Source organism: Prosopis cineraria, unplaced genomic scaffold (assembly GCF_029017545.1).
Source record: "Prosopis cineraria cultivar Desert tree isolate PC_DT_omini unplaced genomic scaffold, ASM2901754v1 PC3, whole genome shotgun sequence".
Lineage (NCBI taxonomy): Eukaryota > Viridiplantae > Streptophyta > Magnoliopsida > Fabales > Fabaceae > Prosopis > Prosopis cineraria.
Window position 1 is genome coordinate 27930541 of NW_026555334.1, and position 26896 is coordinate 27957436.

Sequence of the window (26896 nt, forward strand, 5' to 3'; positions counted from 1 at the left end):
TCTTTATCCGATCTCTCTTCAATTCTCTCTCAATTATCTCATCTCCAGCTTCAAACCTTATCCCATTCATCAAGTTTTAGAAGCTCCTTTTCTAGTTCTTCCTCATTCTAGCTCTAAAATCACATTTCCATCTTCAGTTCTTCATCAATTCCAGCGTCCTCCATTCAAGTCCAGCTCATGTTCATCCATATCTTCATCATTCTAAATTTGTGTCTTCATTTCCCTTCTCATTTTCTTGCATTTTCGTTCATATTCTTCCTCTGTCCAGATGTGTTCTTCATCTCTTCTCCTTGAGTCTTCCATTTCGTCTTCTACCTTTCCTCATCTAGCATCAAATTTGCCACTCATTTCTCCACTTCTAGCATTGGAATTTCATCCAGCAGCCTCCTCATTTTCCAAATTCAAGATGCTTTCTCAAGTTCAAAGTCTGATTCATTTGAAGAAGAAGAACAAGAGAGGTTGATTCTCTATTGAGCTTCAAGGAAGATGAACTTGTGATTTGAGATTTTTAAATTTTCTTTCCTCATTTGTATTCTCAATTCTACAATTTCTTCTACTTCTTTAGGGTTTCAAATTCATTATTCTATTTGGATTATGTTTTTGATTCTATTACATGTTTAGATTGAAGTTGTATATGTTGAATTGAGATTTAATCTTGAATGTGTTCATATGTTCTCAATGTTCTTGTTTAGATTTCTTTATATTTCATGCTAGATCTATATGTGTTTATATGATTTGGTTTGAGAGGTTTTTCTACCACTTAATTTAGTCTGAATTGAGTAGCTATGAACGAGGCTGAATTACATTATTAATTTCACTTCACTTGGCTTAAATTGTTTAGTGATCATTGGATTCAATGATTCATAATACTTTGAGAGTTTTAGAGTGTTTTTCATTAAGCTAATTGTTATTACATGTGTGGTTGCAATCTAGAATTCAAGAATTATCACAAGAGATTCTAACTTGAGCTCATCATCTCATTCATTCATCTCATCACATTAAAATTAGAAATTACAAACATTTAATTCTTGCATTTGACTTAGCTGAATCATATCTTCATTCCTTTAACTTGTTGGCATTTGAATTAGAAATTTGGATGCATTGCTCTCTTGGGAGATGACCTAAAATGCTCCCAACTACATTCTAGTTTTCATTGATGGCTTAAAGCGACTTATGGTTTCATCAGGAGTCTTTGGAAAGCTATATTCATGTACTATCTACTAGTAAAATTTCATAGTCATTAGAGTCCATTAGTCTTGGAAAATCATAGAATATCATATCTGATATTGAAGATGTAGAACTGTTTCATGACAGCTTTTTGAAACAAATTCAAAAATTTATAAAATACCCTCTAGAAATCCAAAAATTACCATATTTGGATGAATAAAACTTCTATATGTCTTATAAGTTCTTGCCAAATTTCATATCAAAATTCAACTTTAAGGCTATCAAGTGCACATATTTGTTTTACTATTGATTTGTTTTTATCTTGAAGGCTCAAATCCTTGTAACTTGCATTCTCTTGCAATCTTTAACACACATATTTCTAACCATTCATACAATATGTAAATCTGGTTCCCTATTTAAGATTGGCCTTACAACTTAAAATGACCACTTGAATGATATTAACATATATTAAGTCAATAATTCAAACTAAACCATATTAACTCCTATGTTCCACTTTAAGCCATAATTCAAGTGTCTCAAAACCTGGGTTCTAAATCTTACTTTCACATCACACATGACCTATTTAACCTTCAACAAACTCATTTAAAACCTCATGATAAGTCGAGAGTTTAAATTTCTACACTTCATTTTCCATGCCTAAAATTTAGCCTTCAACAACAGGATCTTCTCATCAAAATGATAGCTTAACATATCTTCATAATTCTTAACTAACCCTTATTTATTATTAAATTCATCAAACAATCTCATAGGAATCATCAAGAAATCCTTACTTTCAACAGGTAATAGAGAAGATTTATACACTTAAAAACTTTCATTGATAACCCTAGTTACAAGTGAAAAGATTCTTAAGCTTGGTTAGGTCCAATTAAAACATTTATGAAAACAAGTTCCATATAAAAGAATGAATAGAACTAGAATCAAAGAGCATGTGAACCCTATACAAATAATCTATAATCATACTTGTGACTAATATACTATAAATTTAAGCTTCTTATTGAGTTAACACATGAATGCCCCCCCACACACATGGCGTTATCTTCATGAAGTTTGATTTTAATTTCTAAATCCCTTTTTCTAAAGCATTTCAACATGTGGTGAAGATATTACTCCCACAAAGGAAGCCACTAATGGCATAAGGTAGGAAGAAGGTCAAATCAACCCATGATTCAAACTACCTAATTTAAGGGAAAATCCATTGTATGAGATGTTTATTCTTACTAATAACAACTACAGATAGTTGTATTGTATTATATTGTCTAAAGTGTAATATATATGTAAGAACAATCGCTAAGAACAAATCCACTACTCTGAATGCTATTTGTTTCAAGTGAGACTAAATTTGGAGTTAGTAACACCCCTAAAGAAATTTAGCGCCATGTAACCTCATATCTCTTTTCTTGATGGGGGTAACATGTCATTTTGTTTTAAAGAGCTATTCCTCCAAATTTGAATTAAGATAATTCCTATGCAAACCTTTTGCTTTTTCTTTCTTGAGTATATGTTGCATTTTCATAATGAAATTGAGGAGGGATCCTTTTGCACTTTGACATAAAGCTTCTATTAAGAGTCTTGGAGTTCCATCACTTCAGTCATGCCCTTATGGCAATTGTGATCTTGAGAGTACCTTCTTTCTAAAATGATAACACAAAAATCATTATGCTTAATAAGATTTATAACATATAGAAGAACATGAGTTTTAAAGAAAAATAAAGGCATCACACTAGGTTGAGTATGAGCTCTATCAAAAACTCTCTTGCCAAATATCCTTCTACTTGATTCTCAACATCTAGCAGATATTGTCGCTATACAAGGATCAATTTAATATATAATACTTGTATGCTATAAATGTACCTAGCAAAGAGAAGAAAGACACAACAAAACTCCAAAAAGGCTTTCATTGATACCTCAATTATGATATTATGCCTGGGCTCATAATGATAATTGAGACTCCAATAAAAAATTCTTGCTCCACATAACTATAGAAAACCTAAGCTATGATACCAATCTATCAAGCCCCAAAATAAAGGGAATGACTGGCTTGGGATATACACCATAACTCGCATCCCCAAAGCCTTAAATTGAGAAATTGTTCCATTTTTAAAACATAGTTATATTTATATTGGATTATGATATTCTTAATTTTAATTCAAATAGAAAGTTTAGTATTTTTGTATAAATTTTGGCAGACCCTCCTTTATAACAATTTAATAAATTCAAATTTCACATCAAAAGAAAGCTTAATCCACAACTCCTCTATTTTTAATTAGAATAAACCCATCAATCATTAGCAAGAGGTTCAATATTTGCTATAGTATCAAAGGCCAATATAATTTTTCAGTAAATAACATTCCAAGTTAATATTTAAACAAAAGTGAAGGATGAGAACATTATGAATCCAATAAGAAAAATAACCATTGACATGCTAAAACTCAGTTTGCGTAATTCAAACAATCATATATGAATACATAATCACACACACACACATTCAGTTACATATAATAGAGAAATCAAGTTCAACTTTCCAAGCTACATTCTCTATCTTAAACAATTGAGTTATATAATTCACCTTATAAAATTACATATGATCAAAAAATAGTTTATTTAATAGAATAAATTTAAAAACAATAAGTTTTCAAAAATTCATATTTTAGCAGGGCTCTATCAAAACTACCAATAAGCGTGGACACACAGTTCATAAGAGCAAGTAACTAACAGGCGTTGCTTAAAGCTATAAAGTAATCAAGTGCGGCTAGAAATGTGATGACCCTAAATTTTAAATTAAATCAAAAAATTTTCGTAATTGATATTTTATTTAAATTTATTTTATAGCAAGTGGAGAGTGGTAACTTACTATGACTTATGCTAATACCTTACCTAAAGGTCTAGGATTTGAATATTCCTAAGAAATAGGTTAAGTTTATTTTGTTTTGATAATGAAAAAATTGCCAAAGTGCCATTGTGTTTTATGTAAAAAAAGTTTTGGGGGCTTTCCTGTAATTTTCCCAATTGTTCTTTTTTCATATTTTCCTTCTTATTCGAAGAGTAGAGCATTGTTAAGCAAATTTATTCTTTTTTCTTCTCTTCACTAACAATGACCTCCTCTAAGTCCACCTGATTTCTTTTCTCCTCTCATCCCCTCTTTTGGCTATCACACGAGTTCAGTGTTGTATGTATTCGTTCATCTTTCATCTCTTCTTCTTGGTTCAACGCCACTATCGGGCTCCTGTGAGGTAGCTGTGGTTCATTGATTTCTGTCTTCATTTTCCTCAACCAACTTTTACTTTCCTCTTCAGTTGCTCCTGATTGGAGGTGAGGGATTTCAAATTTTTCCTTCCCTTCTTACATAGGCTGTGTGTGTGTGTGTGTGTGTGTGTGTGTGTTTGGGTGGATGAAAAATTTTGATTCCCATTCCTTGTTCAATTGTTTTACGCAAATGTGTTGAGAAAGGGGAAACATGTGAGTAGCTGTGATTGAAATTTAGTATGATGCATGTTTTTAGTAGCAATTTTGTTATAATTGTTTTACACAAATAGATTTGGTTTGTTTAAGTCAAAATTTGATTTTTCTGTTAAAAGAATGGAAATTGGGGGTTAATGGATTCCAATATTATTACTGTAAATTTTTGGGTAATGAAATGAAGAGAAAGAAATTTGATATTAGTTTAAGAATTAACGCTTGCAAGATATTCAATAAAATGTATGTTTGAAGGAGTTTTGTTTGATTTTGTATTTTATAAATTTTTTTATTTTGTTGGTGTTTAAGGAGAGCAAAGGAATTTGGAAATTATAATTTGCTAAGGACTTGTTGAAGAATTTCCTTGCTTGAATGAATATATTTATGCAACTTTATTAATCTCACAACAAGCACGAACTGAGTTAGGTATTTCTCATTTGTGAATCTAAACTAGGTATTGAGAAAGAACCTATCTAAGAAGTTATTAGGAGATTATTTGAATTCTGGATTATTAAGGGTTATATGGTTGATAAATTATAAGTTATGGTATTATTTTAGGAGTTATATTTGGATGCTTGAAAATTCATGGGCAAGAGATTGAAGATTAGAAAGTTTGTTTAGATGGATTGGAAATTAATGCGCATTAATGTTTTTTAAAAGGGTCTGATAAAGGATCACATCTCAATCAAATAATTACTATGTCTAAAGTAAAATGAAAGAATTTGGCGTTATAATGATGATGCTTGGAGGAATTTTAAGTTATGAATTGTTGTGTTTTGGAAATTTTGACCGGTTGAAATCAATTAGAGTGGCATTAATAGTGGGAAGAAGTTTATATAATTCATAGAACTTAATTACAGTCTTTATTTATATATTCAATAAGGAAGTGTGGAGGAAGAGGATATTGGTAAAAGTTGAGAAGTAAATCTTTGGATTTTGAAATTCGACAAATACGTGAATAGCATCCTAATAACTTGATATCAATTCAATCTCTTAAAAAATTGATGGAGAGTATTCATGTGCCACCTATTCTATTAAAAGATAGAGTATTTTTAATTTATTATTATTAATGGTTTATGATCTTAATTGTATTCTCAACTGTTATATATAAAAGTGTTTTCATTATAATTAGATTTATAGAAAGAATGGAATTATTTATTTTAACATGAATATCTAAAACTATTTGTTACATTAATAGTGTTTGATTGTGTGTTTAAAGAATGATTAACCATCATGATTCATTTATGGGATATACACAAATGAATTCTATTATCTTGAGTATGGTAAAAATGTTGAAAAATAAAATAAAACAATATGTTAATTTTATTAACCCATGCATGCTTGATTTATGATGTGGGATTGAATCAAAATGCTGGTTGCTAACAGCAGTACCGTTAGCCCTTGGCGTGCCATGGTTAAATCTTAGCTATCTTGGTATTTGTGAGTATCATACTCACACTTATTATTTAAGAGTTTAGTGCTCATACTTGTTATTCATGGATTTCGTGCCTACACTTATTTTGTGGCTTCTAGGTGCACTTGATTACTTTGTGGCTTTAAGCTATGCCTATTGGTTACTTGCCCTCGTGAACTATGTATCCAAATATATTGGTTACTTACTCTTGTGGACTATATGTCTATGCTTGTTGATTACTTGCCCTCATAGATTGTGGGTCAATGCTTGTTGATCATTTTAATAGAGTCCAACTAAAACGTGAATTTTTGAAAACTTATTGTTTTTAAATTTATTCTATTAAGCAAACTATTGTTTGATCATATATAATTTTATAGGGTAAATTATATAACTCAATTGTTTAAGATAGAGATTGTAACCTGGAAAGTTGAACTTGATTACTCTATTATCTGTAAATTAAAATATATATATATATATATATATTTGATTGAATTCATATATGATTGTTTGAATTATAGAATTATACAACATGAGTTTTAGTATGTTAATGGTTATTTTCCTTATTGGATTTATAAATATTCTCTTCCTTTATTTTTTTTAAATATTAAATTGGAACATTATTCACTAGAAAATTATTTTGGCCTCAGATACTGTAGTTAACATTGAACCTCCTGCTAATAATTGATGGGTTTATTTTGATTCAAAGTGGAGGAGCTATAGATTAAGCTTTCTTTAGATGTAAAAATTGAATTTGTTAAATTGAATTTTATAAACTTAATTTTAGGTGCTTCACATAAACCATACTTAGGGTTTTTATTTTATTATATACTCTATCTGCTAGTTGAAAAAAGATGAGCTCCTAATTATTATGATATTTTGCTTGAAATCTTGTGCTGTATAATTTTTAGAAGGTCCTAGTTATAGCAAAAGTTTTGCCAAAATTTCTACAAAAGTATTAAAATCTGTTTGAATTAAAATTACTAAGAATATCATAATTCCAATATAAATATAATTATGTTTTAGAAATGGAACAATTTCTCGATTTAAGACTTCAGGGATGTAAGTTTTGGTAAATACCTCATGCCAGTCATTCCTTTTTTTTTTTTTCTTTGGGCGTGATGATTTAGTTGGGAGAAGTTTATCATTTGCTCTCAATATCTTAGGAGAAATACTTTCTGTTATCAATGAATCCTATTCTTTATGCTTACAAAAATAACCATATCTAGTATCAAATCCTACATGTTAATAAGCCAGTGGCTTCCTTAAATAATTACATAGAGATTGATAATATATAAATATTACTTATACATTGCCAATTGAGAGACCAAAATACATATTAAAAATTAAAGTACGACATGCATATATACAATAACATTTAACTGGCCTTTGTTTGTTAGTAAAGCATATGCTTGCTTGGTCGAAATAGAGACCTTAAACAATATGTTCAGCGTACAATATCATAAAAATGTCGAAATTGAAGGAACAAAAATACGATTATCGGCAAAAATGAAATCACAGAAATGAAGCTAGGACCACTTTAAGCCATGCTCATATGTTACGAAGACGGCACTACTAAATGCTATCATCATGCTTGTTATGGACACGAAGAGAGTTACTAATCCAAGTATCAGCCTTGACGGAAGAGACTTATAAAAGTCATACTCCGCATAACGTGAGATAAGGATAGACAAGAAGACAAGTATGGAGGCTGAAGATGAAATAAATGCAATAGCATCTTACATTGCAAATATCATAAAGGATCGTTTCCATAAATAACTGGGTGTTCCCGAATTATCGTTGATGCCACCTGGTATGCTAAATGCAGCAGAGAAAACTCCAGTGGCAATAAGAGTTGAAACAACCATGCAAGAGTCAGCTGTTCTCTTTGTCCATGACTCAGCATCTTTCCTCAATGATGCATGCTCTCTGGTGAAAAAAATCACGAGGAGTTTCACCATTTGAGTTTTTCTTCTTCACATATGATGGTAACATTATCTTCACCTCCTACAATGTCAAAGGGTTGTCAAAAATTGTAAACCAAGGGATCATATAAACCATTTCATAGTTGGTTAAGGAAGAAGTACGTCAAACCATAATAGTTCGAGCTTCATTTGAAAAGCCGCCCCAGAGACCAATTCAAGTCCATCAGTCGGTGCTAACTTTGCAGCCAAATGTAATATGTTGTTCCCCTCATCTTCGTCTACATATGACAATATGATATCCTTATTTGCACTTATATCATGGATAAGATTGAAGATGTTAGGATGACGATGTGAAACAGCAATGTGAATTATGCTTCGCTTTTGGTCATCCAATTCCCATACTAAATCAGGGTAAGATCTCGTAAGCTGGGCTAAAAAGTCAAAATTTCCAAATTTTGTCGCATCAAACAATAGTCGTGATGACTCATTTATTATTTTTCTCATATCTTCCTCTGAGCTTACAAGATTGAGAATTCCTAGCCAGAGAGAATGAACAAGTTGAAGAGCAACACCGTGCTTCGTTCAAGGGATACAATATTTTGATGAACTGATGAATAAGTTAAAGCTAATGTTAAGCAATACGTTGGGACAGTCTATGATTTTTAGCCACCATACACACACATTAAAAATATTCATTTTATAATACATGCATATTGTTAGGTATAGTCAGCTAAGACTAATTTTCTGGTCATCCAAGCAAGTAATTGCAGTGGATAATTACCTGAACTTATGAGATTTTGATGTTCTGGACTATGATGACCCAAATCAGTTGTCTTCTGAGCCATGATATGCAAACCTGTCATCCCTTCTTCATTTGTTGCCAATGCAAGTTCTTGCTTATCTTTCAACATTTTCAGCGCTAAATCTAAGAAATTTCAAAAAGTAGTCAAGAAGCGCAAATGCTGTCGCATAATTTAATTTTAAATATAGAGCTATATAACAAGCTAAAAGAAGTTTGCATGCCAAAAAAAAGAAAAATTAAACCAAGTTTATCAAATGCTTGTTCATGCTTTACCAATTACGTTCACTCATAATGAGCGTATGTATTCGTGGTTTATATTTAGGAAATATATATTACGTACCATAAATGCCACTGTCGATGCAAGTGAGGAATAACTTATTCCTGTCTGCTTCTTCAAAAGCTAATTCATCAATTTTAGAGTATAGATACCATGTCATATCAGCTCTTCCTTGTATTGCAGCAAAATGAAGAGGAGTGAAGCCATTTCCACCTCTAATGTTCAGCAAGAATGGATTTTTTTCCCACATTAACTCAGCAATATCCAAGTTTCCTGCAACAGCAGCAAAGCAGAAAGCATTGTTTCCCCTAGAGTCTTGTAAATCCAAGTCACTCTCATTCATCAAGTTCACAAGCTCCTTCACAAGTGAAAAATGTCCTGCTCCTGATGCTACATGAAGTACTGTTGGATATCCTTTTGCTATAGCAGCATTCATAAACATTCTCTCATGACGTAACAACATGGGCTTAGCTTTCTCCCAATTTCCTTCTAATGCATATTTGTAAAGAGGCACACATAAGTTCATGTAATTGATTCTACCCTCCCCTGAAACAAGCAAGTAATATGTGTTTCAAAAGTAACTTGATAGTAAAATTCTCATTCAATTTTTTGACAAATGTAAATTGATCTCAGACCATCTTTCATGCATAATAAATGGCTTTAGTACGTTGAACTAACTATTAGCAATCATTTTTGCCTTCAACAAATTAATCGTGCATCGATTTCTAACCCTCATGACAAACAATAAATTGTGTTTAATTAGAAGAAAAGTTTGGCTGTATTAATGCGTTTTAAGAGCCACCAAGAACAGCACAAGTCTCATTGTTAAGAAAATACTTACAAATTACCTGCAATCAAGATCATGATTGATATCAACAATGAGATGGAACCCACTATTTTATGAGATATGAGTCAAGAATTCTTAATACATGTATGGGAAAGTACTATACTTGGTCCCTGCACTTTATTTAAATTTTAATATAGGTCTTTACACTTTTTTTTCAATGTTCCAGATCTATACAATTTTCTCCATCTGTTACAACGTTGACCCTACATTTTTAGAGGAACATTGACATAACACAAATAGTGTTAATAATTCTGAACATATCAATTAATACCATGAATTTTGTACTCATGTGTCAAACTGATATTGACATAGAATTTTTAATAAGAAATCTTTAAAAAAAAAAGCCTACATGGAATTTGTATGTTTTATTGATCATTTAAAAAATCTTGGTCAGTCTTTTTATTTCATTTGATATAGGTTTTTTTAAATTTTTTCTTATTAAATAATTCCATGCCAATATTATTTTGACACATAAGCACAAAATTAATAGTGTTAATTGACATATCAACATTATTGATATTGTTTGTGCCATGTCAATGTCCTTCTGAAAATGTAGACATTATTGTAGACAGAGAGAAAAATGTAGGGACTTGAAACTGAAAACAAAATGTAAGAACCCATAGTAAAACCCAAACAAAGTGTAGGACCAAAAGTAGTCTTTTCTCTAAATGAATTGATCAGAACAATGTTGTTCACACAGTAGTTAGGGGGAAGAAAGTCATTTTCAAAGAAGAAGAAATTGCTTTATCTTGTCCCAAGTCTTGTAATTTTTAAGATAGAACCCCATTCATCAATGAGTATGAGCCACCTGTCTACATATGGAGCTAATCCATTATAAAGGATTCCATCATCTTCCTCATAAGAAATTTAAGTAAATTGTGAGGAACCACAAAAAAACTGAATGCACATCAGTTTTGTATTTGAGATTTAAGAGAGATCGTAGTTACTTGTATCCTCCAAAAGATGAAGGGAAGGTCTCCTAAAAGTAACTGAATCGACTCTTCGTAATTGGATGCGATTCCGTCCTTCAGGAGGCTTCGCTAGATATACATTTGGCCCATCCATATTTACCTGCAAGCAAAATCTCACACATTATTAACACTTTCGTAGTTAACTATACATTTGTGTTGATTTTTGTCATTAGCAGGTTTACTTTTTTTACTAACTCCAGTGGGTCGCATGTATATCTAGAAGGAATCCAAGATTTATATAAGATGTACTGTTTCAAGATTGGTAAATATTGTGGCTCCTCATCATAACTTCTATAGAGATCTGATATTGACAAGTAACAAAATTTAAGGAGACAAAATACTTTATTACTCTGATTAAAACCAAGGACTGGTTGCTAAAAATGATAGAAAAGGAATATAATGGAATGCTGTGATAAAGAATCACAAATAGAGCTTTCTAAGAGGGGGTAATTGGTAAAGTAATGAAGCAATGTGAATAGGAAATGACATGTATGAGGTTATAACACTATATTTCTAATTTGTAAAGGATAATTATCATACAGTAATTAGAGACGACAACCAAACATAATAATATTGAAATAAGATCAAAATATGCTTATATCTATAAATTACTATAAAAATGTTATATTTACGAATTCTAAAAAATTCAAGAAAACGGGATCCAAGTACGTTCACCATAACAAGGACGTTGGATGAATTATTCAATTATTGATGATGACAAATCACGGACAGTTGACGTAGAAATTAAGCAAATTTTAGGAAGCAGCTCTACTGTATCAATGGTCCCGCTGATGACTTCGCCAAACCAATAGTTTTTGTGGTTTTGTGGTTCAGCTTTGTTCCATATACAATACTTTATGGTACGGAAATAGCTCTTCCTCCAAAGTTTTCTTCTTCAAATTAAATATCTTCTATCAAATCGCCATTCATTATATCTCTGATAAAATATGTATTTCTTTAGATAAATATATCTACATGATCTGGCAATATATATGTATATATAACGAAAACTCCAGCAAAATAAACCTCAATACCTGGGAAAATCGATTGAATGAGAGGAAATTTTCCTCTTTCGGCACTTGCCTATGAACCAGCTTCTAGAATCAAGCGGTCAGTTTCCTGGGGAAAAGATAACAGAAAAATAACGAAACTTGGACTGTGTGCTCAGAAAATGAGATTTAAATGATTCCAATCATATTTGAAGACAACCAGCTTCCTTAAGCTTACCGAAAAACAAAACAAAACAAAATAAAACCGGCGCTATCTTTGATGATGAAAGAAGCATCTGTGACTGAAGGATAGAGAAGGAAGACAGTAAAATACCTTATGGAGTGGCTTTATATGCTCTTTGCTTGTAGAGTGAGATCGCTAGATCCTTTTGGAGTGAGATAAAATTACTGTAATAATGTTGCTTCTACAAAACAAACTTGAGGGTGCTGTGGGGAAGAAAGCCATGACGGATTTAATTATAAGGATCTGAGATGAGAGAGCCTACGAGGTTGGTTCTTCTTCGTCAATGTCAACGCCAAGTCATTTCCAATAATTAAATTAAACGACACTCAGCTGCTGAAAAATATACTAGTCATGAAATCAATTAAGGTAATGGTTTAAAAGTTAAAGATTAAAATCATAGTCCAACTGTATATTAGGCTGGTCATTAGCAAAACATTTTATTGTCGATCTAGGCACTGATCCAACAATTTACTGTTGAATAAGTGGCCAGGTTAATTCAGTTTATTGATTCTTGTTCATGATTGTGAAGTATTAAGTAAATTCTAATATATAAAACTAAATTAAGCAAGACATAGAGAGACAAACAACAGTGTTTTCCATCCTTTTGATCTTCTTTATATGGGTCCCATTATTTTGGAAGAGAACTGAAATGCTATGAATTAATTAAATTTCTTGTCCTTACCGAGTTCTTTGAAGGCGGGGTGTAAGCCAAAAACAATGCATCACACATAGACCAAACATTAGATAACACAACCCAAGGAAAAAAAAGAACAAATGTCAAATTTTACCGTGAAAACAAATAATATGTGTTCGTGATTTTAGTTAAACTAGCTTTAGAATTAGTTCATAATCAGTTTAATTTATCTATTTTTTGTTTTGAAACAGGAAAAAAAAATAAAAGGGTTACAAAAATCATGAGCATGTAAGAATATAAACGATAAAATAAGTTAAAAGGAAGGGAGAGCACATGGGCGGGAATATACAGTCCTACTTTTGCCCATGAAAACATAAAAGCATAGCCAGAGAAATTAAATATTTAATGGAAGCCCTAGGAATAATTGAGGGGCTCGAGGTGGTAGGGGTGGGAAGGGAGAGGCATGCCTGTAATTTTATTTTCTTTTATATTACTTTTAGTTCTCGAGTTTTATCATCAGTGTTAGTACCTTTTTTTAGCATTTTAATTTGTTATATTCTTCTCATTTAAAAGGTCGGTTTCTATATTTTGATAGAGATGTTGAAATAGCACAAACAGTATTAAAAATACTGATATTTCCATTAACACTATTAATATCATTAATTTATATTTACATGTTAAATTGATATTGATATGAATTTTTTAATAAGTAAAAATTAAAAAAATGTCTCTATTAGGTGAAATAAAAAAGGATGACCCAAACTTTTAAACGGTCAACATCAGATGCCCAAATTAAAAAGACCTGGACCCTCATTTTCTAGGACACAACAACCCCCATTACAATTGGGACCCAGAGACCCCACAAACAACAACGTCGGAAAAGAGCCTAGGTGGATGCCGGAAAAGAGTGTTTGATGGCTCTGGAATGGTCACCACCGGTAAACAATCATCTGATGGTGGTCAGACGAGGCAAGACTTCGGCATTCGACACATCTAGCGAAGGTGAGATTATTCATTTGATTTTAAGTTATATTCCTCAGTCAAACTCGTCCGGGGCTAATCATTTAAAAGTCCAAGTTAGCCTCTTTCTTTTTAATTTCATCTTATGTAAGTTTTTTTTTTATTATTTTTGCTTATTAAAACTCCATATCAGCATCAGTTTGACACTTAAATATAAAATTAAGGGTATTAATAAATATACCAATATTATTAATATTATTTGTGCTATGTCAACATGTGTCTTAAAATATAAGGACCAAGATTACAAATAAAGAAAAGTATAAAATTTGGAATACCATAAAAAAAAAGTGTAAGGATTTGTAATAAAACTGGAGTAAAATAAATAAATTTAAAGTAGTGTTTTTCTCAAAAGTAAATTGTAAAGCAATTAAGTGTCACATTTCTACAAACAGTAGGGCGTAAATTGTATGGAGTGAAAAACATTCTGGACGGAAATTAATTAATTTAAAGGACTATAATTTTAAAAAAAATAATTTACTGGTTGTTATAGTTTTTTAAGAGAAAATATGTCATACCCTGAACTTTTATAGTGTGACCGGTTGGAATACAAAAAAACTCATATTTCATAAGCCTAAACCCATAAAATGTCTAACATATTAATTACTCAATCTCATCGTATAATCATCATTTGTATTAAAAAACTATTAGCATTAACAAAATATTTAAACTTGTAAAAATTTCAGCAAAGTCTTCCCTATAAGTTGGACTACCTGAAATCTCTAAACCTACCCAAAAGAATATCCAAGCAGCATTCAGACAGAGAGAGGGGGGGAGAGAGAGAGAGAGAGTGTGTGTGTGAGAGAGAGAGAGAGATCCAAATCATTTTAAATAAGGATTCTACCTATAGGATTCGTGGAGCAACTTAAAAGCAAAAACAAAATACTTAAATATTGACATTAATCTAAAACGTCAATGGAGCAACAAAAATACTTCTCGTCTTAAAGAGTCCCACGAGATCTACTGAAGAGCAGGTCTACTTCTACTATCAAAATACCAAAAATTCTTTCAGTAAATAATGTCCCCAATTAATATTAATAAACAAAAATGATAATTGTAAAATATATAATAGGAAACCAGAGATTAATTTAATTATCAATAGTATTAGAAAATTACCATACAATTTATCCTTGGTAATTAAGTAACAAAATAGAAAAAGAAAATAGAGAATCGTAATCATCAAGTTAGGACTATATTCTTCATATAAAAACAAATCATAAAAATACAATTTTTAAGAATGAAAATATAATTTGAAAGATTTTTTTTTTTTCTGTTTGGACATGAACAAAGCGAATAACAGGTATGGACACACAATCACGAAAGTGAGCAAAATCTGACATGACTAGAAGCCACGAAAAATAGGCACAAGCATAAAACTCACGAATAACAGACGTGGATTACATCCATGAAATTCCATCCTTCCTTCCATATGTGTTGGCTGATATACGAGGTTAGCACCTCTAATGTACCCTACTTGTAATGACCCTAAATTTTAAATTAAACAAAATTTTTTTCAATAGATATTTTATTTAAATAATTTTATAGCAAGTAAAAATAACAGTTTATAGAAATTTAAGTAAGAAATTTTATTGAGGATCTAAAGTTCAAATTTTTCTAAGTAAAAAAAATGGTTTTAAATTAAAAAAATTGTGTTCTTTTTGGTAATATTTTGTGTTTTTTTCTTGTAATTTTTTCGTTCTTTTTCTTGTAATTTTTCTCAAAAGTTTTTGAATCAGATTTTTTGAAAAGAAAACAGAGCATTCTCATCGTGTTTTATCCTCACCGCCATTCAAAATTCATAAAACCTGCTAGAAGTAGATTTGTGGTCCCTGTACCCATTCTTCAACTCGTCCTCTCTTCTTGATCAAGTCGTTTCTCTGAGCCTCATCGTCTGAAATTTCGTGGCCGCCTAACAGCAATGTGAGCACTCTGTTCTCCTCTGCAGCAGCTCGGCAGACCTCTTCTCTCCTCTGTTTGACGTGCTCGACGACTTGGAGGAGGCCAGGATTTTCCTCCTCTTATTCGCGTCTGCATAGGAGAATAGTTGAGACCCTCCAATGTCACCAGCAGCGTCACTCGGCGTTGCACCTCTGTCCGCACCTGTATTGGCCATCTCTACTCTGTCTTTTTCTTTCCTCACTGTGGCATGGTGTGTGTGGGTTCTGAAAGTTAGTTCTCCCCCTTCTTTATACTTGCTGTGGTTGAGTTGCGTCGGACAGCCTTCTTCTTCCTCCACGTCCAACCTGAAATTTCTTCTCCTCCCTGTTTTCAGCGTTGCTGATTGAAGCTGCTGTCGCGTGAGCTTGGTGATGGCTGATGCGTTCAGCTTTCATCCATTCTTCCTCTTTAGTTGTTGGTGTTGCATGGGTGCATGAGGTAAGCACGATCCCTTTCTTCTTTTACCCGATGAGTGCTGTATCTTTCTTTCTTTGAATTGCCCGTGACTGTTGAAGGAGGGAGTTGAAGCCTTATTTTAATTGCTATGGCTGTTATTGTGAGAAAGGGAAAAATTAATTTCTTAGTCGTCTAAGGAAAGAACTTGTTAAATGAGTATATACATGTTAGAATTTTTCTCAGTTGAAGTTGTTAATTTTAGTTGCTGCCAACTGTAATTCCATAGTTGATTGGGATTAATTTGAGGTGCTTTGTATTTTTATGATACTAGAGTTGTGTTGGAAATTGATTAAATTATTGAATGTTTAGTATGAACTAAATTTTAATGCACTCATGATATTTGTAAAAATGTTTGTAAGATTATATGTAAGGTAACTTGAGCTATTGAAAATGCTTGAAGGAATGTTAAATTGGCATAATGTAATTTGAAGGATTATATGTGACTTGCGTTATTGCTTGGGACTATAAATGTTACTTGATGAAATACATGCATTTACATACGAGTTGTAAATTGGGACTATTCATTGAAATCGTGTTGCACCAAAAGGAAAATTGTTAACTTATATAATAATGAAGATTTTTCTTAAGCTTGGAATGAGGGCTGAGTTAATTGTTAAGGTTGAATATTATATAGTATTGTTGATCTGCTTGATATAAATTGTTGGAGGGTTCAGAGAAAGTTTTAGAGGTTAATGAGAAAAAAAAAAATTATGGAAGACTTTGAACGGTAATTTTACTTGTTTAATATAAAAAGAAATTTCATAATGATAAGAGAATTATTGGGTTATGTGTTAGATTATTTGGAGAATCACCAAAGTAAGAGAGAACTTGAGAGGATCAAGTTGTAGAATTCTTGAAAATTCTCAGGTAAGTGGATAGCGTCCCAACTAATTTTTTTTCTTTTCAATTAAAATTTCCTTTGCTAAAATATTACATTTTTCTAAAAATTATTTTTATAGCATTAATACGATTATTGAATATTTGTTGATTGACATTGCTTTATTTTGAGAAATTAGCTTTGTCAAATTTAAAATGTTATTTGATTAATTAAATCAAGTTTAGACTTTGATTATGAGATTTTTATTTTATCAAATATTGGATTGATATAGAGAATGATTCTTGTGAGTTCGACTTTAAAATTTTTTAATTATTCGATAAATGCAAGCATGAGTATTGGATATAAAATTTTATTCTGGCGAGTTTTAATGCTTAAAAGTATTCACGCAAGTTTGATTTTGAGAACGAGAACTGTATCTTGAAAGTGAGGATTTTCTCGCATGTTTGAAAATGGTTTTAAAAAAGGAACTTTATACGGAACACTGGTTGCTAAAGGCAGTTCTGTTAACCCTTGACGCGCCATGGTACACCTAGCTAGCAGGGTGTTTATAGGAGGTGCTAGCCCCGTGCGATGGCCAACACACGTGGAATAGAGGGATGGTTATTCGTGAGCATTGTACTCACGTTGTTTTGTAGCTTTGGCTGCATTTGGTTACATACCCTCGTGGACTGTGTGTCCACGTTTGTTTTGTGGCTTCGGCTGCATTTGGTTACTTACTCTCGTGGATTGTGTGTCCACGTTTGTTTCGTGGCATAAACCGCGTTTGGTTATTTACCTTCGTGGACTGTGTGTCCACGTTTGTTTATTGTTCTGATAAATCCTATTATATGATTTGATTATTTGGTAACTTTACATCCCATTGGATTTAAATAGTAAGTTATTTATAATTATTGGTTTTGTTTATTTGCTTTCTTGCAATCAAGCGATGATATTATTTAATATGAGATTTTTAATAGTATAGGATTTTATTTAAAATTTTATACAATCATTTTATTTTGAAGTTTATTAAAATTTTTATAAAACTCATTGCCTCTTCAACTTACATAATTGTTTAAATTTTTATGTTCAATTATTTATTGTTGGGACGTTATTCACTAAAAAATATCTTTGGTCTCAGATAATGTAACTAACGCTACTCCTCCAACAGGTCATTGAGGGCCTTTTGTTTTTGGAAAAGAGGAAGCCTATAACTTAACGCTCCACGTGCATCATAATTAGGTCTTGTTCTTATTTGTATCATGTAAACTAATCTCCTCACTAGTTTGTTGACAGAATTTGTTGCTATGAAATTTTTGGGAGGTCTAAATTATAAAGGAGGCTTTGTTAAAGTTTTCACAAAATATTTAAAATTATATAAACTTTATTATTATATATAACTTGTATATCAATAACTTAGCTTAACCTCTAGTTAATTAAGGCTTATGGAATATGAGTTTATCTTATATTTCATGCCGGTCATACCCATAACACGGGGTGTGACACTACTAGCTAGGTGTGCCATGGTGCACTAAGGGCTAACAAAACTATCGTTCGCAATCAGTGTGCTGTATTCGGTCCTATAAAACATTTCTATCATGTATGAAATCCAAAAATCCTTATAGCTCAAAATTTTCCTTTAATTTGTGAAGTATAAATAACTTTTTCATCCACCATTTGTCCAGTCCATGCATAAACAATATTTTTAAGAAAATAAAATACCATCGAAATACATACATAATTAAACTTGAATAATGAATAAACTAATACTTTAATTCAGCTTAATCATACAATACAGTAAGATAAGTATATAACAATTAAATAAATAAATGAATATATATAGATAAATAAATGAATGAATGAATAAGGCAAGAGAAATACCATCACTTCATTTCATTAGAGAATGTTATTTACTTACCTGATATATCACCTTATTTCAAAATTTCCTTCTTGCAACTGCAATTAATTTTTCTCTTCTTCTACTAATCCAACCAAACATAATAGAATTTTCATAGATTTTTCTACTAGATGAACAAACTCTCTCTCTCTCCCCCGTTATGCATAAATTTTCAAAGCAGTCCATTTAAAACATCCTAACCTTAAATCTTTTACCCCAACAATTCCGATATCACAATTATACGGTACAAATCAAACTTTCATCAGAGATCAATTTAAACTTAAGAAAAGACTGATTCTATACTTACCTTCTTCCTCTTATAATAATCAAAATAGCTCAAGTAAAATTACCCACCAATATATAATCTTCAAATTAAATTTCTTGCTCAATTAAATTCTATCCACTTCCTAATTCACGCATCAAACATGAGTAAGAAGAAAATTAAATTTTACAACTCATGCAACACACTCACACACAGGTGAGCAGCAGCAGCACAAAAAAATGAGAGGAGGAGAGATTTCAAGCATATCCACACCAAATCAAGCTAAGGGAAGATGGAGAAAACAAGTGATGAACCACCAAACAAGCATGAATCAATGGCAAGGGAAGCCTTCAACGCCACTGTAGTGATCAAAGAGGAAGAAGAGTAGAGTGACAGCAAGAAGCAAGGAAGAGAGGAAAACCACTAAAATAGATCCTTAACAACATCAACGGATGAACCACTATCACTAGCGACTAATAAAAGCGATTGGAAGAAGAAGAATAAAGTAGGGAAATAAGGATGATGTTTCTCTCGTGCTCTGTCTCTCTCTCAGACTGAAATTTTGAGAATGTGCAAGAAAGGATAAGGATGAGAATTAATGCCTGCAGCCCACCGTGCGTGTTTATTGATTTTATTAATATTATATTCTTTCTTCTTTTTTTTTTCATTTTCTTTTATAATGTATAATGTTAGAACAAAAAAAATAAAATAAGTTCTTTAGCATCAACCAGATTGAACTCTAAACCTATCAATAAAGGCCCAGAAATATTCTCACCAAATTACCACTCACTTCATTATAATTATCCTAAAATTTTAAAAATACTTAACTATTTTATCATAAATTTTTTTTACTTAGTTAATTAATTAATTTAATTTATATTTACACACTTGGGTTGTTACAAAATAATAATTAAATCCCATTGAAATATATATATATATATATAAAAAACAATTAGGTCTCTTGAAAATGTCATAATTCATTTGAAGTCACTAGATATCTTTCTGACATTAATAATTTTAGATTAAATAATTAAATTGTCCCTTGTTCAAAATAAAAAAATAATAATGATTCATATGGAAAGTTGTAATGTTTTATTCAATTCTTACGATTTACAAAATAAAAGTTGCGATCAATTAAAAAAAAAATTATAATTAGTTATTTTCAAAACTGAAATTAACTTCAATGGTAATAGAAATTTCACATAGGAAGTTATGATTTTTTTTTTCAATTCTCATGATTCGTAAAAGTTATTATTGCTTAAATAAAAATTGTGATTTATTACTTTTAGAACTTGAACTTCAATAATAAAAAAAATCATATGGAAAGTTGTAATGTTTTATTTAATTTTTGCAAATTACAAAATTAAAGTTGTAGTTACTTAAACAAAAGTTGTGAATGAAACTAATTATTTTCAGAACTTGTTTATCAATCATAGAAAAAATTTTCATATGAAAAGTTGTAATTTCTTGTTCAAGTTGGGTGATTCATTGAACAAAAATTGTGATTGAGAATAGTTATTTTCAGAACTTGTTTATCAATCATAAAGAAATTACATATGAAAAGTTGTAATTTCTTGTTCAATTTTTACGATTTACAAAATAAAATTGTGAATGTTTAAACAAAAGTTGTGATTGAGAAAATGAAGTCAGACATATAATTTTTATTTTAAATAAGAAAAAATTTAATCATTTAACTTAAAATCATTAGTGTCAAAAAAATACCTAAAAACTTTAAAGAAATTATAGCATTTTGAGTGATCTAATTGTCATTTATTTAATTCAATGGAATTTCATTGTTATTTTTCCTTTTTTAACTTTAAATTATGTCCTTATAATTTATTTTATTTTAATCAAATCCTTATAGTTAGATGTGTTAGATTTATCAATCCTTGATGATTAAAATCTTTTAATTATTTAAAAAATAAAATTAATAATATTTATATTTTTAATAATAGATTATATAATTTTAGAATTTATTGCATAATTTTTATAACTCAAAACTTATTTAACTAGGTTATTTCTTTTAAAAAAATTTATATATCTAAAATTTTCATAAAGCATTAACTAAAAATGTAAACGCTGTGTTAAATTAATTTTTTTGCCACAAGTATTAAATCACATTTTCTGTAAACATCAAGAGTGTTTTTATTTTGAGAAAATTAACTATTGATTAATAATTTTAACTTTTGGGGATTAACATGTTAATAGGTCAAAATATAAGGACTTAATTAAAATAAATTAAATTAAATTATAGGGATGTAATTTAAAATTAAGAAAAATGATAAGGACCTACGGATTGATTTTTTTTTCAATTTTTTAAAATACAGAGAATGACCCAAGTTTTAAAAAAGAATTGTAAATGGACAAAATGCTCATACATGATTGACAGATAGCTGAATTGAAAGTAGTAGAAAAGGAGTTGGAAATACAGGAAAATTAATTGCAAATGAGTTATAAATTGTTGAAGCTTTGCAAATCTTGCAAGCTAAGTTGCAAATGTTGAAAACTCAGTCTTGAATGAGAGAAAATTGGTTGCATATCGCTTGCAAACTTTAATTTGAAAGTTTAGAAATCCAAAAGTTTAATCTACAACATTTGCAACTAATTTTCGTTCTATTATTACAAATGAATTTTTAATATTTGTGTCACGCCTAGAAAATAAGACATGACCAGCACAGAATATGCACCTAAACACACATCCCTTAAACCTAATTCAAAAATTTTTCTATTTTTAAAATACTTATCATTTAAAATTATGCCTTAATATTTTTTTTTTTGTGAACGTTTTGACAAAATCTCTCATGTACATAAGATTTCCTAAAATCTTATAATACAAATTTTCAATCAAATATCAATAACAAGAAGCTTAGCTCCTTCCACCAGCAAACAAAATATATATATATATATATATATCAAAATAAGAATCCTAGTTATAATATATGTAGAGCACCTAAAATTTAATTTACAAGATACAATTTTATAATTCAAATTTTACATCAAAACCTACCACATTCTCCATTTCCCAACCAGTGATAGACCTTTCAATGATCCACATGAGATTCAACATTAGCTAATAATTTGAGACCAAAATATTTTTCAGTGAACAGCATCCCAAAAAAATGGAGTTTTAAAAGATTAAAATAATAAATGCAAACAATTATATAAAATAGTTGTAAATATGATAATTCAATACTAAATTTATAAATCTTAATCATAACCATAAATGAGAGTGAGTTGAAATTGCTTTATTCTATCATATTTGAAGAAACTAAATAATTCACATGTGAATAAAAAGAATATACTTACTGACTAAAACCGTTGAAATTTCAAATATACAAGTTAATTAAAAATTTAAAATTTTGAGAACTTAAAAGAACAGGTAACAGACGTAGATACATAATCCACGAGGGTAAAATAACCAAACATGGTCGAAGCCACGAAACAGACATAGACACAGTCCACGAGGCTGAGTAACCAAATGTGGTTGAAACCACGAAATAGACGTGGATACACAGTTCACAAAGATAAATAACCAGACATGGTCGAAGCCACAAAACAAACATGGGTATAAGGCCTACGAATAATAGACGTGAGAACATAGCTCATGAAAATCAAACTAGCTAGTCATTGACCATGGCATGCTAAGGGCTTACGAAACTATCATTAACAACCAGTGTTCTGTATAAAGTCCTCTTAGAAATCAATTTCAAACATGCGAGAAAAATAATCATTTCTAAAATAAGATTTGCATTCTCAATGCCAAACTCGCATGAATTGCTTCAAATCTCAAGTTTGCTAGAAGATTACTTCATAATTAATGTACAAACTTGTATTAGTTGAGTAACCAAGAATTTTCAGAGTAAAATAAACAAAGATGCCTTTATCAATCTTGAAAGTATATTTCTTAAGGAAAATACATGCACATATCATAATTTAATTATCCTTCATCATCATTCAATAATTTTCAAAACTAAAATAATTTAATTACAAAGTACTTAATAATCATCATAGTCATTAAAAAAATGATTTATATACAATTGCAATATTTTCAAAAACAGACTACTTTTATCAATAAAATAATAGGGGTGCTATTCACTTATCTGCACTGTTACCCAGCACTAGAATTCACCGTCTAGAGCTTTAATCAAATTTTCCTTCCTCCAAACACCTTAACCAATAAAAAGACAACTTAGTGGCATATATTCAAATTTAATAGCCTCTTTCCCCATGTTAACAACACCACAATCAATTAAGTTCTTGACCCAATCCAATTTATACATTTGATCCTTCAATCTCTACCACACTATAAACACACACACTTTCTACATAGAACTTTATTTATGACAATTTGTCTTCCCAACTCTTTTCAAGCACATGTAGCTAAATTCTAATTAAGGATGTGTATATACACATATCACATTTACTTACTCCAATTTAATTTAGAGGAGTGGAATGGACAAATTTTAATTCAAACATTGCAATAGATTTTCCATAGATATACTAGAAACCAATACAAAAATAGAAATTTGGTATCTGAATTACTGATGAAAATACTTTCTTCAAAAATCCTATCTTCAATTCCACTTCCCTTAAAAGAGAATAGTTATCTCCCACATCAACTTAATTGTCACTAATACAATTAACATGTTTATTTATCCCACCATATACTAAATTCTTCCTATCAATCAGTCATTTGATCATACATCTTGTATGCTTCAAAGTTTAAACTAATACCAAATTTATTCTTCCTTTTCAAAAATTTTTCAAACATCTATATAATTTTTTTTTATGCTTCCCATTAAAACAGAACCTAAATTTAAATTCATCAAAAAACAAAATCTGTACACACAATATTAGGCCTAATGCATTGAAAATACTAAATCACTCCACTCCAATTTTTCAACACATCTAATTGAACAGGTGCTTTAAAGTTCAAACTACAATAGCAATCTTCTTCTTCTTCTTCTTCAATTCCTTTCAAGCGTTCCTAATTTAGTTCTTTCAACAAAGATCAATTTTAAACTCAAGAAAAATCAATCCACATTCATCTTCATCAACAATAACCCACTCATCAATTATACTGAAATTACATAAATATAAAAAAAATGCTCTTCTACACTCCCATTTTCGCACCAGCTGGAACAAAGAGGAGGAATCACAGTTGCTCCAACCCAAATCAGCACACACGCACAGATTTTTTTTTTTCACTAAGGTAGAAAGGAGGGAAATTAAGGAGGGAAAATCATAACTTCAGCCCCAAAACAAACATATACACATGGCATTAGCAGAGAGCTAAAGAATGTGAAGAACCTTACCTCAGATCAGCTACGGCAAAACAGAGAAGAAGAGGAAGAACTATGCGGCGCTGAATAGGGGAGGATATAGACAACAACTTCAACGGCAAAGGAAGAAGAAGAAGGTCCGACGCATGCACAGCAACAAGGACCGAGGATGAACAAAGGGCTCAACAACAGTAAAGCGAGGACAAAGAGCCAAGAGATCGACAGAGCATCAACAAGTCTCGGCCCCTCGCACATCAGTGATGAACTGGGCAGCGGAGGACGACGGGAGAAGTGAATGGAGGGAGGGAGGGAATGACGGTGGGCTGGAGGGAGATCAAAGCTCTCTCTCTCTCTCTCTCTCTCTCTGTGGTTTCTGGAGTTTTCGACTGGGAAAGAAATGTAGAGAAGGAAGAAGAAGCCATGCGTCTTTGACCTCTGTCCTTTTTTTTCACTACAGAAGGGCATTTTTGATAATTTTGTCAAATAGGTTGACGAAAAAAATAAGAAAATTTTTCACTCGTGGACTCAAGAGGTTCGAACTTGTGATCAGTTAGCCAAATGGCAACATAAGAATTATTTTTATTTTATTGTTTTGAGAATTAATGTTTGTAAAACATATTTTAAAAATAAAAAAATAAAAATAGGTGTTTTTTTTCATTCTTTTTATTCTCCAGAACAATAATCACATAACACTTAAAAGTTATTTTTATTTTTTTATTCTTTAAAATAATATTTCATTTTTTTGTTTTCCAAAACACTTTTTAAAAACACATTACTAAACAGATTTTTTCGTTCTTTTGTTCTGAAGAATAGAAAACTATTCTTTTCAAACAGGCCCATAAACTCCACTAAACCAATTTTTCTTCCTATTAATTTATTTCAAAACTAACATAAAAACACTTAAAACACAATATTACATATTTTAAATCTTTACTTAAAATTCTTGGGTTATTACAATTTGCATTTGAATTTTTCATGATTCACAAAATTTCTATAATTTATAACTCATTTATGACTAATCTTGCTTTGCTAGATTCGCATTTGAGGTTATGTTATTTAAAACTTATTTCTGACCATTTGAAACTAAAAGCTAGGTTTCAACTAAACAAGGGTATTTTTTCTACCTCTTTTTTACAAAACTCTGGTCTTTCTTTGTGATAACGTTGAGATTCCACGCAACTTTTAGATTGGTTTGAATCAAAGTGTATTTGTGTGACAGTAAAATGTGACAATAATAAAATATTGTACCTAGGGTTTTTGCCAATTAAGACAAATTTCAACATATTTATTTCCACAGCTACAGTTCACGTCGAATAAAGTATTGATCTTTCTGAATTTCACGATCAACGAAATCTAAATTTTGAGGACTTCGTACAAGTAGGGGTGAATTGGGTCAAGAATAATATCCAAATGGATAGAATTGAGAGAAGCTCTGGATAAAAATTAACTAGAACCAGATAGAGGTATGAGAGGGCAAAAAGTGTTTGATACAGGCACAGTTGCACCAAAGTGTAATTTAAGATGCATGCAGCTCCTCACATGCAGAATATTTTATGAATAAATTTTGCCCCATACCCTTTCGTAAATTAGTTGCTATGCTTCTATCTAATTAGCTAATGGTCTTTTGTCTCCAAATTATTTAGCGGAGCTCATTGTTTATTACTTTTTACCCCGTCGTTGAGCAAATTCTTTTTTAGTACTTCACCTTATATTTTCTTTATAATGCGACTTTAAAGTTTATATAAGCTTCTTCAAGTTGATTGCCATTAGCTGCATGTGCAAATTGGAATTGAGTTACTTATGGCCAAGTATTTTACTATCCTTAACCTTACTGTGTTATTTGTATGAAACATGCACTGATATACTTTTTTCAAATGAAAAACCAAACTATATTACAATAAGCAAAAGATACAACACCACCTAATTGGCCTCTATTTTCTAGTAAAGCAAACGTTTGCTTGGCCTGAATAAAAACCTTAAATAATATGTTGAGTAAATAATATCATAAAAAAGTTCAAACTGCAGAAATAAAAATATGACTATTGGTAGGAATGACAGCAGAGAAATGAAGCAAGGAACCCACTTTAAGCCATGGTCATATATTACGAAGAATGCACAGCTAAATGCTATCATCATGCTTGCTATGGAGATGAAGAGAGTAACCAATCCAAAATCATCTTCAAGGGTAGAGACTTGTAAAAGTCATACTCTGCATAGCGTGAGATAAGAATGGACAAGAAGACCAATATGGAGGATGAAGATGAGATCAATGCAATAGCATCTGATATAGCAAATATCGTAAATGATCGTTTCCCCAAACAATTTGGAACTCCTGTATCATCATTGGTACCACCCGGTAAGTTAAATGCAGCAGAAAACACTCCAGTTGCAATAAGAGTTGAAACAACCAACCAGAAGCAGATGTCCTCTTCATCCATGACTCAGCTTCTTTTCGTAAAGTGTTCATTAGTGAATAACTCTTGAGGAGT

General features: G+C 30.9%; 1 pseudogene; it reads right to left on the reverse strand.

Annotated features, from left to right (window-relative positions):
• Nucleotides 1-7499: 7499 nt before the first annotated feature.
• On the reverse strand, nucleotides 7500-12051 carry LOC129305502 (ankyrin repeat-containing protein ITN1-like; annotated as a pseudogene).
• Nucleotides 12052-26896: the final 14845 nt, after the last annotated feature.